The sequence below is a fragment of the Moschus berezovskii genome, chromosome 19 (genome assembly GCF_049115385.1).
Source record: "Moschus berezovskii isolate FMDL1 chromosome 19, NW_MosBer_1.0, whole genome shotgun sequence".
Classification (NCBI taxonomy): domain Eukaryota; kingdom Metazoa; phylum Chordata; class Mammalia; order Artiodactyla; family Moschidae; genus Moschus; species Moschus berezovskii.
In genome coordinates, this window is record NC_142478.1 from 60466153 (window position 1) to 60485023 (window position 18871).

Consider the following 18871-nt stretch of genomic DNA (forward strand, 5'->3'; position numbering starts at 1 on the left):
GGTGGTAAATATTGGGCTTTGGGGTCTTCCAGCTCTGAGTTGAAATCCCAGCATCTGCCCTTGCTAAGTTCAGTGTCTTGCACTTATTACCTATGTAGTCTTAAGTTCCCTTTTTCCATCTGTAAAGTCAAAATACCCACCTATGGGAATTGCTGTGAGAGTTAAATGGGGAAAAGTAATTCAAATGCCTTGATTTGTAAATATTTAAGAAGCATTATTTACCATTAAAAATAAGGAGGCACCTTAAAAACTCAAACATAGAAATACTATATGATCCAGCAATTCCACTTCTGGATATATATCCAGCAGGACTGACAGCAGGGACTCAAATAGATAGTTCTACATGAATATTCATAGAGGGACTGTTTACAATACCCAAGAGGGTGGAAACAACCCAGTCGTCCATCAATGAATGAATGAATAAACAAAACGTGGTCTATCCATACAATTGAATATTATTTAGCCATGAAAAGGAATGAAGCACCAACACATGCTAAAACATGGATGATCCTCAAAAACATTGTGCTAAGTGAAATAAACCAAACACAAAAGAATTAGCACTGTCTTTTTCTACTTTCATGTGATACCCGGCATGGTGAAATTCATACAAGCAGAAAGTAGAATTGTGGTTATCTGGGGCTGGGAGAGAGGGAAATGGGGATTTATTGTTTAATGGGCATGGAGTTTCAGCTTAGGAAAATGAAAAGATTAATGAGATGAATGATGGTAATGGCTGCATATGGATATGCTAAAATGGTATACTTTGTTATATATATTTTACTACAGTGTAAACATAAGGAGGAGAAGAAAGGGAAGAATGATTCTTCTAGGTACTAGTTTTTTGCTGTTATGTCCTGACTACCTTGTTTTCAGCATACCAGTGTTTGACTGGTGTCCAGGAAAGGCTGAGTCCTTTATAATGATTATAAAATCATTATCCATAAGTGATCAGTGTTGTTATTGGATGCTGACAGTGCTGGGCAAAGCCCTTTCCATATATTACTCGTTTTCATCCACACAGCAACCCTGGGAGGTAGGTGCCCTCATACTCGACACATGAAAAAACTGAGAGATTAAATAACTTTCTGAAGGACGCACAGCTAGTTGTTGATGGAGGCAGGATTTGAGAGCTTCAGGACCTGCTGTCCTACAAACCAAGCCATGCTGCCTCCCAGGATGTGCACCTAAAGGTGATCTGCACCTGAGGTGGTCTGAGGGTGAAGGGCACCCTCAGACCGTAATTATGCCTCTGTATGGCAGGAAGCGGAGAAGGCAATGGCACCCCACTCCAGTACTCTTGCCTGGAAAATCCCATTGACGGAGGAGCCTGGTGGGCTGCAGTCCATGGGGTCACGAAGAGTCAGACACGACTGAGCGACTTCACTTTCACTTTTCACTTTCATGGATTAGAGAAGGAAATGGCAACCCACTCCAGTGTTCTTACCTGGAGAATCCCAGGGACAGGGGATCCTGGTCGGCTGCCATCTATGGGGTCACACAGAGTCGGACACGACTGAAGTGACTTAGCAGCAGCAGTAGCATTGCAGGAAGAGGGTAGGTGGTGAAGGTCATTGGGCTATCTGTGGCTTTCCCCACCAGTGGCTACTGAATGAATTTTCTCCTCTGGGTGGGACTGAATACATGATAGGAGAAGGGGTGTTCAGGGGACCTTCCTTGGGGCCAGAAAGAGCTCTTGGAAATAGTACCAGTGGATTCCCTCCCAGAAGAGATCAACTAGTTTTCTCTGTTTAAAGCAGCCCTGACATATGCAAATCAAATTTATAATTCACCTCCAAAGCAACAGCTTCCAGATTCCTAACTGAGAGATGCTAATTAGGAATTATGAAGTGTTTGTCATCCTTGGGGTGCTTTGCATATGATGTTTGGTGCTTATAGCATCCTTGTCAACAAGTTATCAGGACTTTGTTTTTGTAGCAGAAAACAAGATGGGCTAGTGAAGCTTTGCCTGGTTTCTTAAGAAGGAAACCAAGGCAAGGATGGGGGGAGAGCTGACTTTTCTTCGCTATTCTCTGTTGTTTACTTCCAGATCTACATGAGAATGATAGACGGGCAGCCATTACTTTGTTTCTGAAAAGGCTGCCTTGAGCAGCGTTCCATGTCAGATAATCACACAGTTTAGAATCAGCCCTGGGTTCAAATCTTGAATTTGCCGTTTATTAGCTGTGTGTCTTTGAACAACTCTATCAGTTTTATCATCTGTAAAATACAGAGTGTAACAAGACCTACCTCTCAGGGTTAGGATTTAATGAGATAATGCATGTAAAATGCTTTGTATCAGGCATGCAGGAAGTAATAATATTAATAGCCACTGCTATTGTCATTATTGTTGTTCAGTCACTGAGTCATGTCCAACTCTTTGTAACCCCTTGGACTGCAGCACGCCAGGCTTCCTTGTCCTTCACTATCTCCCAGAGGTTGCTCAACTTACATCCATTGAGTCGATGATGCCATACAACCATCTCATCCTGTTGCCTCCTTCTCCTCCTGCCCTCAGTCTTTCCCAGCATCAGGATCTTTTCCAATGGGTTAGTTCTTCACATCAGGTGGCCAAAGTATTGGAGTTTCAGCTTCAGCATCAGTCCTTCCAATGAATATTCAGGGTTGATTTCCTTTAGGATTGACTGGTTTGATCTCCTTGCTGTCCAAGGGACTCTCAAGAGTCTTGTCCAGCACCACAGATCAAAAGCATCAATTCTTCGGTGCTCAACCTTCTTTAAGTTCAACTCTCATATCTGTACCTGACTACTGGAAAAACCATAGCTTTGACTGCTGCTGCTGCTGCTAAGTCACTTCAGTCGTGTCCGACTCTGTGTGACCCCATAGACGGAAGCCCACCAGGCTCCCCCGTCCCTGGGATTCTCCAGGCAAGAACACTGGAGTGGGTTGCCATTTCTTTCTCCAATTTGTGAAAGTGAAAGGTGAAAGTGAAGTTGCTCAGTCGTGTCCGACCCTTAGCGACCCCATGGACTGCAGCCTACCAGGCTGCTCCATCCGTGGGATTTTCTAGGCAAGAGTACTGGAGTGGCTTGCCATTGCCTTCTCCGTAGCTTTGACTATAGGTACCTTTATCACAAATTGATGTCTCTGCTTTTTAATATACTCTCTAGGTTTGTCTTAGCATTTCTTCCAAGGAGCAAGTGTCTTTTAATTTCATGGCTGCAGTCACCATCTGCATTGATTTTGGAGCCCAAGAAAATAAAATCTGTCACTGTTTCCACTTTTCCCCCATTTATTTACCATAGAGTGATGGGACTGGGTGCCATGATCTTAGTTTTTTGAATGTTGAGTTTTAAGCCAGCTTTTTCACTCTCCTCTTTCACCCTCATCAAGAAACTCTTTAATTCCTCTTCACTTTTTCCTATTAGAGTGGTCATCTGTGTATCTTAGGTTATTGATATTTCTCCAGGCAATCTGGATTCCAGCTTGTGATTCATCCAGCCTGGCATTTTGCATGACGTACTCTGCATTTAAGTTAAATAAGCAGGGTGACAATATACAGCCTTCATGTACTCCTTTCCCATTTTTGAACCACTCCATTGTTCCATGTCTGGTTCTAACTGTTGTTTCTCTAACCTGCATGCTGATTTCTAAGGAGGCAGGTAAGGTGGTCTGGTATTGCCATCTCTTGAAGAATTTTCCACAGTTGGTTGTGATCCACACAGTCAAAGTCTTTAGTATAGTCAGTGAAGCAGAAGTAGATGTTTTTCTGGAATTCCCTTGCCTTCTCTATGATCCAGTGGATATTGACAGTCTGTCTTTTCTAAATCAAGCTTGTACATCTAGAAGTTCTTGGTTCACATGCTGCTGAAGCCTCTCTTGAAAGATTTTGAACATTACCTTACTAGCATGTGAAGTGAGTATAATTGTACTGTTGTTTGAACATTCTTTGGCATTGCCCTTCTTTCGACTGGAGTGAAAACTGACCTTTTCCAATCCTATGGCCACTGCTGAGTTTTCCAAATTTGCTGGTATATTCACCTCCACTAGGTTTGTTCACAGTAATGTTTTCTAAGGATTCACTTCCAGGGTGAAGGTACCTGACTTGACTTCACACTCCAGGGTGTCTGGCTCTAAGTCAGTGACCACACCATTGTGGTTATCTGGTCATTAAGACCTTTTTTTGTACAGTTCTTCTGTGTATTCTTGCCACCTGTTCTTAACCTCTTCTGTTTGTGTTAAGTCCTTGCTGTTTCTGTCCTTAATTGTGCCCATTCTTTCGTGAAATGTTCCCTTGGTATCTCCAATTTTCTTGAAGATATCTCTAGGCTTTCCCATTCTGTTGTTTTCCTCTATTTCTTTGCATTGTTCACTGAAGAAGGCTTTCTTGTATCTTATTGCTATTCTCTGGAACTCTGCATTCATTTGGGTATATCTTTCCCTTTCTTCTTTGCCTTCCACTTCTCTCCTTTTCTCAACTATTTGTAAAGCCTCCTCAGACAACCACTTTGCCTTCTAGCATTTTTTTTTTCCTTTGGGAAGATTTTGGTCACTGCTTCCTGTACAATGTTATGGACCTCTGTCCATGGATCTTTAGGTACTCGGTCTACCAGATCTAATCCCTTGAATCTATTCATCACCTCCACTGTATGATCATAAGGGATTTGATTTAGGTCATACCTGAATGGTCTAGTGGTTTTCCCTACCTTCTTTATTTAAGCCTGAGTTTTGCAATAAGAAAAGTTATCATTATTATACAGTTACTATTATGTAAAATATCACCACGTGTTAAAAATTGTCAGCATTAACTATCTTTTCCTATAAGGAGTAAGGTAAACAGGAGACTATTTAAAGTCTTTTTTAATGGAAAAAATTAACAAATTGAACGATAATCAGCATTTTGCTAGTTTTGTTTCATTTGTCTGGGGGTGTGTGTGTGTGTGTGTTCGCAGTGTTTTGAAGCAATCTCAAATGTTGTAAACTTTTATCTGTACTTCAGCATGTGTCTCAATCAGGTTAATAAACCTTTTAAAATAATATAACCACAAAGCTGTTAACCACAGCTTCCAATATAAAAACTAATTTCTTAATATAATTTAGTACACACTTCATGTTCAGAGTTCTCCACGTGCTTTTAAAATGTCTTTTTGTAGTTGACTTGTTTAAATCAAGATCCATATGACGATCTTATATTGCATTTGGTTAATGTGTCTCTTAAGTTCTTAATCTTGATAGTTCCTGGTCCTTTTGTCCCATGTTACTTATTTGTTGATAAAACTGATTCATTTGTCCTGTAAAGTTTGCATGCTTCCTTGGAGTATGGTTTAACTTGTCCCTCTAGCCACATGTTTCCTATCAAAGTTAAAGTGAAAGTCGCTCAGTCGTGTCGTGTCCGACTCTGCGACCCCATGGACTATACAGTCCATGGAATTCTCCAGGCCAGAATAGTGGAATAGGTAGCCTTTCCCTTCTCCAGGGGACTTTCCCAACCCTGGGATCGAAGCCAGGTCTCCCATATTACAGGCAGATTCTTTACCAAGTAAGCTATTAGGCAAGTCCATGTTTCCTGTCAAATGATAGCTAAATCTAAAGATGTTTGATTAAGTTCAGGTTTACTTTTTCTTTTGCAAGAATACGTTGTAGGTGATGCTGAGCATTTTGTAATGATCACACCAGAAAACACATAACATCTGAATATCTCCTTTTTAGTGATGTGAACATTGATCACACGGGATCATGTGCTACCAACCTGATGTACCCATTATGTGTCCCAACAGTCTTTCACCTAATGACTGGTATCCACTGATAACCACATCTAAATCCTTGACTCCCTTAGGGGGTTGCAGTATCATGCTTTTCTAATTTGGTCATTCCTTCTGCATTTTAAGCTAGAAATATTTTATAAATAACCTTTACTTATCTCCTGTATGGTTACTTTGAAATCAAGTTTAAATGGAAAGGCAGGAGAAATGTTGCTCATTTCCCTTTACTTAACCAGTTTTCAAATGTAGAGATGGCAAAAATGGCCAGTGATTTTAAAAGAATGTGTATTCTTTGGCTGTGCTGTGCAGCATGCAGGATCTTAGTTCCTTGACCAGGCATCAAACCAACGCCTCCTGCTTTGGGAGTATGGAATCTTAGCTACTGGAACACCAAGGAAGTCCCTTAATATTATTCTGAAGTCATGGATTTAAAAACTGTACTTGATGTGGTATAAGCCACAACAGCCATGACTCTTTTTTGAAGCTCAAAATGCTCCATCTTTAACCAGTCAAAGCCCCTTAAAGTTGCCTCCCAAGTTCTTCAGACATGGTCTTGGTTGTCTTGAATGGTTTCCATGCCTTCTGGCACAAGTTTTGCCCAAATTATTATTTTCTCCCATTCTTAAAGAAGTCGTGCTTCCTTTGAGAGAAAATGGAATTTAAAAACCAAGTTGGGCACTGGGGGTGCTCATTGCTACTTTTTATCATTTTTGTAGATAGAAGATATAAATTTTTCAGAGAGAGGAAAATGAATTTATAATTTAAATCTAAGATTATATAATTTTACTTAACTTTTGATTTTATATTTGTACTTCATTTCTCTTAAGCTAAGAATCTCGGGTTCTATGTTGATCTTAATACTAATTATATGTATTTCAAAATAATATTTATCCTGCTACTATTAAATAAGAATACTGAATATAATTAATATATTTTGAGTTTCTTTTTTGTCATTGTGATGTCTTACTCAACAAAAACAGTTGAAACAGTGTGTTTTAAAATCACATGAATTTTTCCTCTATATAATTATGTCATTAACTTGAAACACAGATTCATTGGTTTTAAAAGTTTTATTTCTTTTAAGCTCCATTATTAAAAGCAAATATTTATTATATATATGCACATATATACATATATAACAAATATATTAATTAATATTACCCCTTCCTACATAAAAGGTAGAATACTATATACCCTAATAATCTGAAATAAATTTCCCCTGTTTAGTTCTATTTTAGCTAAGTTGCTGACTGTGTTGTGTTTATAGATTTGATTGCGTTGATTCTCGTTATTCATAGCAGTTATGTTCTATAAAGTCATCGCCGAGTTCACAAATACTGAACCATTGCCCCAGGGAAGATAGAAGGTTAGGTTCCTGCAAGCCTCTGGTCATAGTTTTGCCAGCTGATCAGAACATAACCTTGCTCTATGTGTGTTACCATTTAAAGATATCTTATTTAGTATCATGACCAACTCTACTATAGCTCACACCTGAATGAACCTTATCTAACACAGGTGTTTTCTCCATAAGTCACATTTCCCAGTTTTCTTTCTTAGGATAACTCTAAACAGCTTTTCAGTACTATGCTTGAGTGCCATTTGAAAAAGTGAAGTCTTTAAAAAAGAAAAAGGCACAAAAAGTGGCTCTAAATAACCCTGAAAAGGACACTTGTTTATAGAACCAGAGCTGAAACAAGAAGCCAGAGTGTCACTCCGTTCAGCCTCAACTGACAACATACAGTGGGCAGTGGAATACTTTCACTGCTTTGCTTATGTCCCCAAATGACTGTGAAAATGCTGTGAGTAATGATTTTGGGGTTACAAATGCATTTTAGCAAGTAGGCAGATTTGCAACAGGAAATCTGTGAATAATGAGGATGGATTGTGTTTTATTTGCCTATCTTTATCTTCTTTCTCCTTCATCCTCCACCGTTGTAAGCTCCAGGAGGGGAGACCTTGTATGTGTGTGTCTTGGATGCGGTAAAAGCTTAATAATGATGGATGAATGAATTCCCAGATGAGAATGGGTGTTTTCTACTTTGGGTCATATAGCTCTAAATATTGGTGTTTAATTTGGTTTAGACGTGTTTCCATTCTTCTGAAATAGTAGTTATTTGTCAATAAGGCTCTGGCCTAGCATATTAATCATCGAATCTATCAACTCTGTTGGTTCCAGGTCTTCAGAAATACCTTACATGAAGTCAGATTCATGTAAAATTTCTCAAGTGCTTCATTTGTGACTGTTGGTCACCCTACCGTATGATTTACCCAGCTTTTCTTTAAATAGGGAACTCTACTAATATGTGCAAAATGTGCTTTCCTTTATCCCAAGTTGATTGATATGTACTGGTAGGTGATCTTCAGCCATGAATTTTTTAAAACCTGTTAGGCAGAATTTCTCACAGAATTTCTCTGAGAAGAGGTTAAAATATTTGCATTAGATTCGTTGATGAGATTTTGTTGGATGTTTCTAATTTGAGACTTGCTGGGTTTGCCCTGTCTTCAGATAGGTGGGAACATTTCTGGGTGTGATTAGGAGCCTAAATATACCATGTCATCCTGCCTGCAGAGGAGTTAGGCTTCCAGAGAGCTTGGGAAGGAGTCCTGGCTTCTGTCTGGGGACTGCTTCTATTACAATCTTCATCATATTTTGTTTACGTATAGTGCATCAAATTCTAGGCAAATAAAAGCATGCAGCCTCCATAAATAGCTGTCACACAAACATATATTTGTTAACCTCTTTAGGGATTTGCATGTGAATTTGTTAGGAAGAGCAACTACTATTTACTGATCACTTCCTGTTATTTTGAAAGGTTCAAACCACTTTACTAGCTACGCATCCTCTTTGGTTGCCCTTATAACATTATTTGTGATGGAAAGGGAGTAGGATTAAGTGCACCCAATGCGGTGACTTAGTTGCTGATAGTGGTTACTGTTATTTTAATATTTATTATGTACTAGACATCGTGGTAAGAGCTGTATATTGATTGCATTTAATTCTCCCAGCAGTTCTGAGGGGATAGTCTCAGTGTCCATCTTAGAGATGAGAAGTTGAAGCTCAAAGAGGTGAAGCAGTCTACCCAAAGTCACATAGCCTGTTAGTGGCAGAGTCTGTCAGCCTGCTTCCAAAGCCTGTGTGTTGAGCACCTCAGTTAGAAAAGTCTCTAAAAGCCTCTTTGTGATAAGGTCTCACTATGTGGCCTCAAAGATAGTCTTATTCAACTTGCTTAATATTTATTGAACAGGTATCATATGCTAGACACCCCAGTTGGCTTTTTTGGAATTAATAATAGTAGCAGCCAGCATTTAATGTGCCCCATGCTATTCTGAGGATTTTACATATATTGGCTCTTATAGTCATTATAACAACCATTTGAGGTAGGTTTCATTATTGCTATCATTTGACTGATGAGGACACTGAGGCCAAGAGTGGTTAAATAAGAAGTCAGAGTCACAAAGTGAATGAATAGCAGCCAGGCCTCATGCCTGGGCACCAGGGTCCCTGAGCTGGACCACTGCACTCTGACTGCCTCTCAGAGGTAAATCAAGAACCAGTATGGGGGTAAGAACAGTACCTAAAGAGCCATCATTTAGCATGAGGAGGGTTTTGTGCTTCTATCCGCAGTGGGTCCAGTTTTTCCCTAGGCTTATATTTTCCTCTTGGGAGTTCGCCATCTGTGGACTGCAAACCCATTTTGAAGCCAGATGGTCCCGGGGTTCAGAAACCCTGCCGGTTTGTGCTTGAATTCTTCCTCCCCTCTACCTTGTGCTACAGTTTGGGCAGTCACCCTGCCATCTCCACGTGAGCCCTGTGTTTCCTTATAGATTGCAGGAGAGTGCATTTCAGGATGTAATCTGAGGAAGGACTTCTCTGGTAGCCTGGATAGTACAGAGTCTGCCTGCAGTGCAGGAGACCCAGGTTTGATCCCTGGGCCAGGAAGATCGCCTGAAGAAGAGAATGGCAACGCACTTCAGTATTCTTGCCTGGAAAATCCCATGGACAGAGGAGCCTAGTGGGCTGTAGTCCATGGGGTTGCTAAGAATTGGCCATTTACCTTCCCAAGTCACTGTGTCTTTATTTAAAACTGAGAGATCATAACTGTACCTCTCCCATGGGACTCCTGTGAAATTTTAAGTTAATGCATACAAAGTAGCTGGTTTAGTGCCTGGCATATAGAAAGTGCTCAATAAATGGCATCAATGTATTACTATTATTCATCTGTCCTATTTTAATCCAGGCAATTGTTTCTTAACCTTCTTTTATTCCAGGTCAAATCCACCATCACCAGACCTATTTTACTTTTCTTTCATTTATATTGGTAAAAAATTATTCATATAATGTATGACTCATTATCTTGGTAAAAAATTAGAGTATCACGGATAGCATTAAAATGCCCTTAAACACCCCTCCAATTCTATGGTTTGTTTCCTGCTCCCCAGAGCTAACTAGTATGATCGGCTTGCTATGTAGACTGTTTTCTGTGTGTTTACGTATACATATAGGCTCAGATGGTAAAGGGTCTGTCTACAATGCGGGAGACCCGGGTTTGATCCCTGGGTCGGGAAGATCCGCTGGAGAAGGAAATGGCAATCCACTCCAGTACTATTGCCTGGAAAATCCCATGGACAGAGGAGCCTGGTAGGCTACAGTCCATGGGTTTGCAAAGAGTCAGACACGACTGAGCGACTTCACTTACTCACTTATATGCACTTGTAGGAAATACATATCATTATTTTGTTTGTATATAAATATATACTTTTATAAATTATTCTGTATTTTTTTTTCACTTAATATGAATCAGTTCCTACTTTTTTCAGCCTTCTCCATTTTTGCTGATTTTGTCTATGTCTATCATTTGTTGAGAGTGGAGTATTAAAGTCTCCAACTATTATTATTAGATTCTTTTTTTCTCCCTTCAGTTCTGTGAGTTTTTAGTTCTTGTATTTTGGAGCTTTATTGTTAGATGTGTATTTTGTATGGTTTAGTCTCATCTTTTAGAGTGCTGCGTTGTATTCTGTAGAATGTGTACCAGTCAGCATGGGACAAATAACTGCTGCAGTGACAAATAACCCTCGAGTTTCAGTAGTTTAACACCACAACAGTTTATCTTTATTTCATGCTACATGCTCAGCACAGGCCAGCAGGGATCTTTGCTAATCAGAGTCACTCATGGACGTAGGCTGATGGAGGCTTCAACTTCACAATCACAGAGGCAGATAAAGGGGGTGTAGAGACAACCACACTGGCTCTTGAACGCTTCCACTGGGATATGACACATGACTTCTGTTTGTGTTTCATTGGTCAGAGTGGGTCACATGGCCATGCCTTATTTTAAAGGATATGAGGAGGTGTAGGGATGGGGGAGCCTGGTGGGCTGCCATCTATGGGGTTGCACAGAGGTGGACACGACTGCAGTGACTTAGCAGCAGCAGCAGCAGCAGTCTTTTGTGAGGCTTCCCATATGGAGCTAGGGGTAAAGAACCCGCCTGACGATGCAGGAGATGAAAGTGACGCGGGTTCAGTCCCTGGGTCAGGAAGATCCTCTGGAGAGAGGAATGGCTACCCACTCCAGTACTCTTGCCTGGAGAATCCCATAGACAGAGGAGCCTCGTGTGCTGCTATCCATGTGTCACAAAGAGTTGGACACAACTGAAATGACTTAGCACTAGTCTTTTGTGACAAATGAATGTGGAATTAGTGAGTAGCACTAAGGAGAGCCATGAAATGGATGTTTGGTGGTTTGACATTTTACTAGTAAAAGTCATCTAGGATACTTTTGACTGTTTTGTTATTACAACCATTATTGCAACAAATAGCCTAGTACACGCCTACTGAAGGATTTACCTTCTGCCACACTGTGTTTAAAGCTGAGGATGATCCTACTTATTCCCTGGGGCTCTGGGACTTGTTCACTAACAAACTATATGAACAACACAGGAGTTATTGAAAGCAGGGTCAAGATCATGCCTGGTCTGATGGAACAGAAAAGGTTTATCAGAGATAGTATATGAAATGGGTATTGAAGGTGGCTAGCAGGAGACAATAGGGGTAAGTGATAGGTTTAGTAAGTAGCCGACAAGGCTTTCCTGGTGGTTGAGCAGTCAAGAATCAGCCTGCCAATGCACGTCTGATCCCTAGGTTGGGAAGATCCCCTTTAGAAGGAAATGGCAACCCACTCCAGTATTCTTGTCTGGGAAATGCCACGGACAGAGGAGCCTGGTGGGGCTCCATGGATTTGCAAAGAATTGGACACAACTTAGTGACTAAACAACAGCAAGTAGGGGACAGGGCAAGGATGTTTGGAGTTTGTAGTGGAGCACGCAGTTGACCATTGAGACTGGGGCCATATCATCAAGAGCTTTGAATACTTAGTTTGGTGGGCAGTGGGAGACAGTGAAATTTCATGAGCAGGAAAGTGCATGATCAGAGTTGTGTTTTAGGATGCTGTGCAAGGCATCATGTGGGGCTTAGGCTTGCAAACTCCAGTGCTTAGAGATGCCAAAGAGGCCATCATAATGAATGGGGCAGTGTCCCTTGAAATAAACATACAGTCGAAGCTGCTTGCTAGTTCAGGCCATGTCAGGTCAGCCTCCTCTTTGAATCAGAAAGCCATCCCTGGTGGAGCTGCTGCTGACTGGATGAAAGATAATAAGGAGAGGGGGGCGGGGAGGAGACAGAGCAGGCTGGAAAGTAGAGACACCGGTACTGTGTTCCAGCTGGGGTTTCCATGCACGAATGTGGGCTCAGAATTGCTGGACCTTCTGTTTGTTTTTCAGGAGAAGTCAGACATTCAAATTTTTCATGATTTCTCCTAACTTTCAAAGTTTGGCAACTAATGCACAATTAAAAGGATACTTATGGGCTGAATCTGACCTCTGAGTTGCCCATTTTCATCCTCTGGTGCTGGGCAGAGAACAGAGCACAAAGAGGCCAGATACAGTAAGGATTCAGAGTATTGGTTACATTCCAATATATCTACAGATATGTCCATCCATTGGTACGATACTCTGTCAGTTGGAGTTTCGCAAGCTCACAAAATATTCCTTTTATAAGGGAAAAAAGACTTTCAGAAATGTTATATAGATTTAATTATTTTAAGTAAATAATTATTTAATTAAATCTCTGCTGATGTAAGATAAGTTCTTAACCGGGGGTGGTTTTGCCCCCTCCCAGAGGTCCTTTGGAGAAATCTGGAGACAGTTTTGGTTGTCATGGTTTTGGGGAGGATGACGTACCACTAGCCTCCCGTATGGAGACGACCCTGATCAACATCCTGCAATGCACAAGATGGCCCCAACAACAAAGGATTATCTGGCTCCAAATATCAGTAGTGCCCATATGGAGATTCCCTCCAACCCTCCCATCCCCCACACTACTGCTGCACTGCCCTTGCACAAACCTAGATGTAAATGCCTTATGCTTATAGATGTTAAAAAATGATTAAAACAACACAAATTTGCAAAATTTAAACACAGAGTGTTTCACAAGCCCAGTATATTCCAGTGGATCCCATCAGTGGGGCAAACGCTACTTTACTGAAAGCCAGATGTTTCCTGGGGGCCTGATGGGGCTCCACTTACTCCTTTGTCTTTGATGAGGCTCAGGTGTGCGCCTTGGTGACCGAGTGCTCCTGTCCCATGAGGGAGGAAGAATGGTAGGATTTGGCCTTTCACAGGGAGCCTGTTATCTCTGTATTAAGTCCGCTTCAGTCCGATGCTCATTAACCTGTGATAATTAAAGCAGAACAGCTCCACACCAAAAGGCTCATAAATTACAAGCACTGAAATTGCTGGGCAGGACTGGTTTCCAAGGTGGGCATCCAGCAAGTATATATATGTGTGTGTAAGTGTGTATGTATATATCTTATGACATTAAAAAAAATAGCTTTGAAGTGAAAACTCAAAATTAAATTCTCATGTGAAATTTACAGAATTCCCGCCCCCCTGCCCCGCAAGAATTCATCTGAGGAGCCTCAAGGTTTTATGTATTCTAGTTTGAGGATCACCAGTGTGGGCAATGTCAGTATGCATTGAATTGGGGAAAAAAGCGAGAAACAGAAGTGGAATTATTTTGCTAATCTTGCAGTTGGCAAAAATGATAAATTGGCCATTTCCTCCAAGTCTGTTTAATGGTAGAGAAGGTTTTGGTAACTCTGTGTGTGGCGGAGAGGGTGGGAGGGTGTTCTGGGTGTGCATGCAGAGAGTGTGCAGAGAGATTTTAAATCTTCCTCAAGGCTTAAAGAGGCTCTGAGGTAGAGGAGCTATTTGAATCAGGTCTTGAAAGAAGGGGGACATTTTTAGGGTATATCTCAAGCCAAAGCTTCTAAACTTGTCAGGGTCCATAGAAAATACACAGACAGGACAGTTTTCCCTGGATTTTCCAGGACAGGTTTAGTCTGGAATCAGGCTGATGGCAGAGGCCATATCTGTGTTCCTCTCCATGGCTTGCCTGCTGTCTGGTATGTACGAGTATGCAGCTGAGTATCTATTAAAAATGTTGAGTGCATGGTCATCTCAGCTGAGAGTTCTCTGCCCCAGCATTCTCCTAAGTGCACTGGGGGCTCGTTAGATCGCAAATCTAGATTTTGGGGGTAGAAAATAGGAGGCTCAGACTGATGCTGGTACAGTAATGCTCTGGGTGACCTTGTACCCCCCACTGATACTTGCTGTTGTGGACCTTCACCCCATGACTGTAATCCTGGGTACCTGAGTGTCCTTTATTGACCTCATCCCTCTGAGATGCTCTGCTGACTCACAGTCCCCCCACCCCCTTCAGATCCCTACATTCACACTGTATTTAGCTGTTGCATGTGAAAATTTATCACTCATCATTTTCTTTTTTTGAAAAAAATTTATTTATTTATGGCTGCACTGGGGCTTTATTGCTGCTCACAGGCTTTCTCTAGTTGCAGCGAGTGGGCTTTTCATTGTGGTGGCTTCCCTTGTTGCAGAGCACAGACTCTAGGCTCGCAGGCTTCAGTAGTTGTGGCTTGCAAGGCTCTAGAGCACAGGCTCAGTAGTTGTGGTGCATGGGCTTAGCTGCCCCTCGGCATGTGGAATCTGCCTGGGCCGGGGATTGGACCCATGTCCCCCGCATTGGCAGGCAGATTCTTAATCACTGGACCGTCAGGGAAGTCCTCACTTGTCATTTTTATTAAAGTGTTGTCCAGCACTTATTATTACCAGACACTGAGACAGAGGCAGGTGTGTGTGTGTGTGTGTGTTAGTCATTCAGTCATGTCTGACTCTTTGTGAGCCCATGGACTGTAGCTCACCAGTCCCCTCTGTCCATGGGATTTCCCAGTCAGGAATACTGGAGTGGGTAGCTATTCCCTACTCCAGAGGATCTTCCTAACTCAGAGGTTGAACCCAAGTCTCCCACATTGCAGGCAGATTTTTTAGTTTGAGCCACCATGGAAGCCCCAGAGGCAGGCATAGATGGGACAAATCAGGGATCTTATAAAGGCTCAGTGTCCAATAATCAAAATTCAACTTTCTGAGCTTTGCTTTTTCATCTGTGTAACAGGGATAATAACTTCTACTTTGCAAAGTTAACATTAGGCTCAAACAACTCACAAAGTGGAAGCAGTTTGCAAACTGTAAAGGGATACAATTTTTGGAATTTATTATCTAGCAACTGCTAATTTTCCTGCCGAGTTCCAGAAACCTTAGAATCATTCATTCTCTCAGCTCCACTTTTATCCAAGGCTCTGCAGATCAGCTTAGGAAAAATTGTCAATGGAAGGGGCATAAATCACTGAGTAAAAGCATCACCAGACAGGAGAGATAAAATCAGTTGGATATTTCCAAAGTGTTAGTTGCTGTGCTAAATGCTTTGCATGGATTACTTCTTTGATCATCCTAGTAACAGGATACGCCTAACACATTATTCTTCCCAGTTTTCAGATAAGAAATCTGATGCTCCAGGAATTTAATGTAATATATATCTGGTATCACACAGCCAGTAAGTGGCAGGACCCTCTTAGAACCATTTTGGGGCCACTTGCCCCATTTGGAATGAAGAGAGCAACAGAGAAGTCACAGGGAGAGGGTGATGTCAGAGCTGGGTTCACGGGGCCAGGGTGGAGAACTTGGGGTGGTAGGTGTCTTCATCACATGGGGCTGCTGTAACAAAATTCCACAAATTTACTATAGAAATGTATTCTCTGAAAGTTCCAGAGATCAGAAGTCCACATGAAGGCATCAGCAGGGCCATGCTCCTTCCAAAGGCTCCAGGGCAGGATCGTCTTGGCCGCTTCCAGCTTCTGGTGGCTCCAGGTGTCCCTTGGCTTGTGGCTGCATCATCTAATCTCTTCCTCCGTCTTCGCATGGCCTTCTTTCCTGTGTCTCTGTGTGTGGCCTATTTCTGTTTCTAATAAGGACACAGTCATTGGATTCAGGGCCCACCCTAATTTAGTATGATCTCCTCTCAATTTTTACCTCAATTACATCTTTAAGGACTCTGTTTCCAAATAAGGTCACATCCTAAGATTCCAAGGGAACATGAATTTTTTAGGGGACACAACACAGCACTACAGTAGGATGGACAGGTTTAAAAAAAGAGAGGCCTGGACGGGGAGGGGGTGTGGGCAGAAAGGCTGGCAGTCGTTACTGCCCCACGGCTCAGGGCGGTGGTGACTGCTTCCCTGGGGGCAACTTTCAGAACTCCTGCAGCTCGCTGACTCGTGAGCATCTCACAGCCGAAAGAAACCAGGTCCCTGCATCCTGTTCTAGAAACTCTTCGTTCAAATCCCAGGATGTTTCTCCTTTTGGGCCACATGGGGATGGGGCACTCTGCTTCTCAGGCCGTCTTGGGGTGGGGAGAAGATATGCCATTCATTTCCTTGTCTGAAGACTTCCCCGCTCACTGTTTTGGCTCCCCTGCTTGGGATAGGGCCTCTTACCTCTGGGCCTGCTGGAGATTCTCATCAAAAGGTTAATTTGGAACAAACTGTTTTCAGAACTGCTGGAAACAGTGTCTGCCCTGAGGGGACTGACTGCCAATGAATTTTTTTTTTCTTTTAACTAAGTAAGCCTCCCTAGCTGGCATTTCACTGTCTTTACAGGTCCCTGCTTGCATCTTCCTGAAATACAGCATTCAAGGGGCCAAGATCAGAGAAAACTCTATATCCTCTGGAGTGTTAAGCGCAAATCACTCCGCCTTTTAATCTGTTCCCTGTATTTTATATTTTAAAATCTGGCTCCTTGTTGAACATTTGGATAGTATGTAAAAGTGTTGAAGAGTACAAAGCAGTCCAATAATTGCACCACCCAAAAGCATTCACCAAAACATTTTTGATATTTTTTCCACTTTTTAATATTGAGGTGATCTGCATTTAATACTTTTAATCTTACTCTTCTTGCTTAATCTTATTTTCTTTTTTGCACTTTTAAAAACAGCTTCAAAATCTTATATTCTTATTTGGCCATTTCCCTGTTATTTCAAAACTCTCGGACTTTAGATCCCTGTGGACAAACAGATCTGCAGTTTTCCATAACAGTTTTCTGTCTCATTATAACAGAAATCTCTGGCAAACCATGCTTCCAAATGTTCTTGAAGTCATAGGTGCATTTTTTGTTTTTCCCCGAAGAATATAATCTACTATCATTTGAGTAATATTAATCTCTACTTTTATTTTAACAAGAAAGTTAAGATAAAGCATTAATCAGGATTACAGATCCAAATAGCTAAATACCCCAGTCAACTTGTCTGCTTAATTTGTTCTCGGGAGAAGTTAATTTTCATATATAGTATATAATGCACTGAACATGTAAGACTCTTGTTTGTTCAACACTTCCTAGAGGTTGAGAGCAATCTAGGCAATGTTCCTTCTGTTTAATTTCCTGGTATGTTGGAAATGAAGAAAAATAAGGAGCAGCCCAAACAAGATTATGCAAGTTGGTGATTTGTTTTAAATGTTTTCATTTAGGAAATCAATAACATTTTACCCTCACAATGTAGTGGGATTTTTTCCTTTTTGAGATGGTATTGGATGTCCAGGTCCAAGGTTCTTTGTGGATTCAAAGCTAAGGATCGGTGGCCCTCTTAACCTAAGAAGCCTAAGCCCTGGCTTCTTGCCAAGCAATATGTTGGTGTGTTTAAAAATCCAGCTCATGTTTGCTATCTTATGCCTCTCGTGATCAAGAATTCGTAATCGTGGAGACATGCAGTATCTGTCCAGTCAACGCTGGTATATCAAATACCTGTCATATAAGAAACTGGAAGAGATGTGGTTCCTGCCTGCAAGGAGCTGTCTTGTGAGGACCTGGACTTGTACATAAGAGCACTTAGAGTATGATAAGTCCTTGGATAGAGACGTGTTCAAGTACCGCCATAGTGGAGGAGGCGGTCTGGATACAGCGTGTATCAGATGACTGAAAAGTAATGCCAGGGTCGAGGGCATGCCTTTTGAGGGCAGGGGACCAGCAAACCCTGCCTTCCTGAACCTAATACAGGAACAGGCATAAAGTAAGATCCCATAGCTGACATTGGCTGTTTTCTATGCCAGGAACTGAGCTGAGCGCTTTTCACGTATCTATTTTGAACCTCACACCATCCTATGAGGCAAGTATTGTTATTACAAATGAGGAAATAGAGACACCTGCTTAGAAGAAGGAGATTAGCAAGCACTGGGGAGTTGTTAAGGATAGAATAGCACTAAGCTGAGACTCTTTTGGTATAATCTTGATGTAGTTGAAAACGAATTGGAGAAAGTGAATACGTTTCATACCACATGATTCTGTGTGATTTAATGCCATGTGCAGGCACCGGCTAAATATCCCCCAATATTAACAGGTGTACATATACCACACTTTGGTGAACTGTATCTTAGGTAATTGTTCTGGAGGGTAAAGCCAGTTGAAAGACACAGGAGCTGCAGTGGGGGCAGTGGAGGGACAAGTGAAGGTGCAGAGAAGTGTTGTCTCACACTTTATCACCATCCTTTCAGTAAACAATGTCAGATAACTTAGACCCGGTAGGGAGGGAACTAGTGAATTTGTTTCATAGAGGACAACAACTGGGGTAGTAACCTTTTTTCCAAGTGAAATCTTAAAGACTTCTATATAAAAAGCAGGTGAAAGTCAAACTACTAGGTTGAAGCAGTTGGGACTATTGGAACCCTGAGGGTTCCGTGGAACATGGTTTTGTG

The 18871-nt window shown here is 41.6% G+C and overlaps 1 protein-coding gene across 1 annotated transcript in view; it reads left to right on the top strand.

Moving 5' to 3' along the window:
- Nucleotides 1-18871, top strand: part of KSR2 (kinase suppressor of ras 2) — a 427400-nt gene that overhangs the window by 23923 nt on the left and 384606 nt on the right. The gene's annotated exons all lie outside the window — the stretch shown is intronic.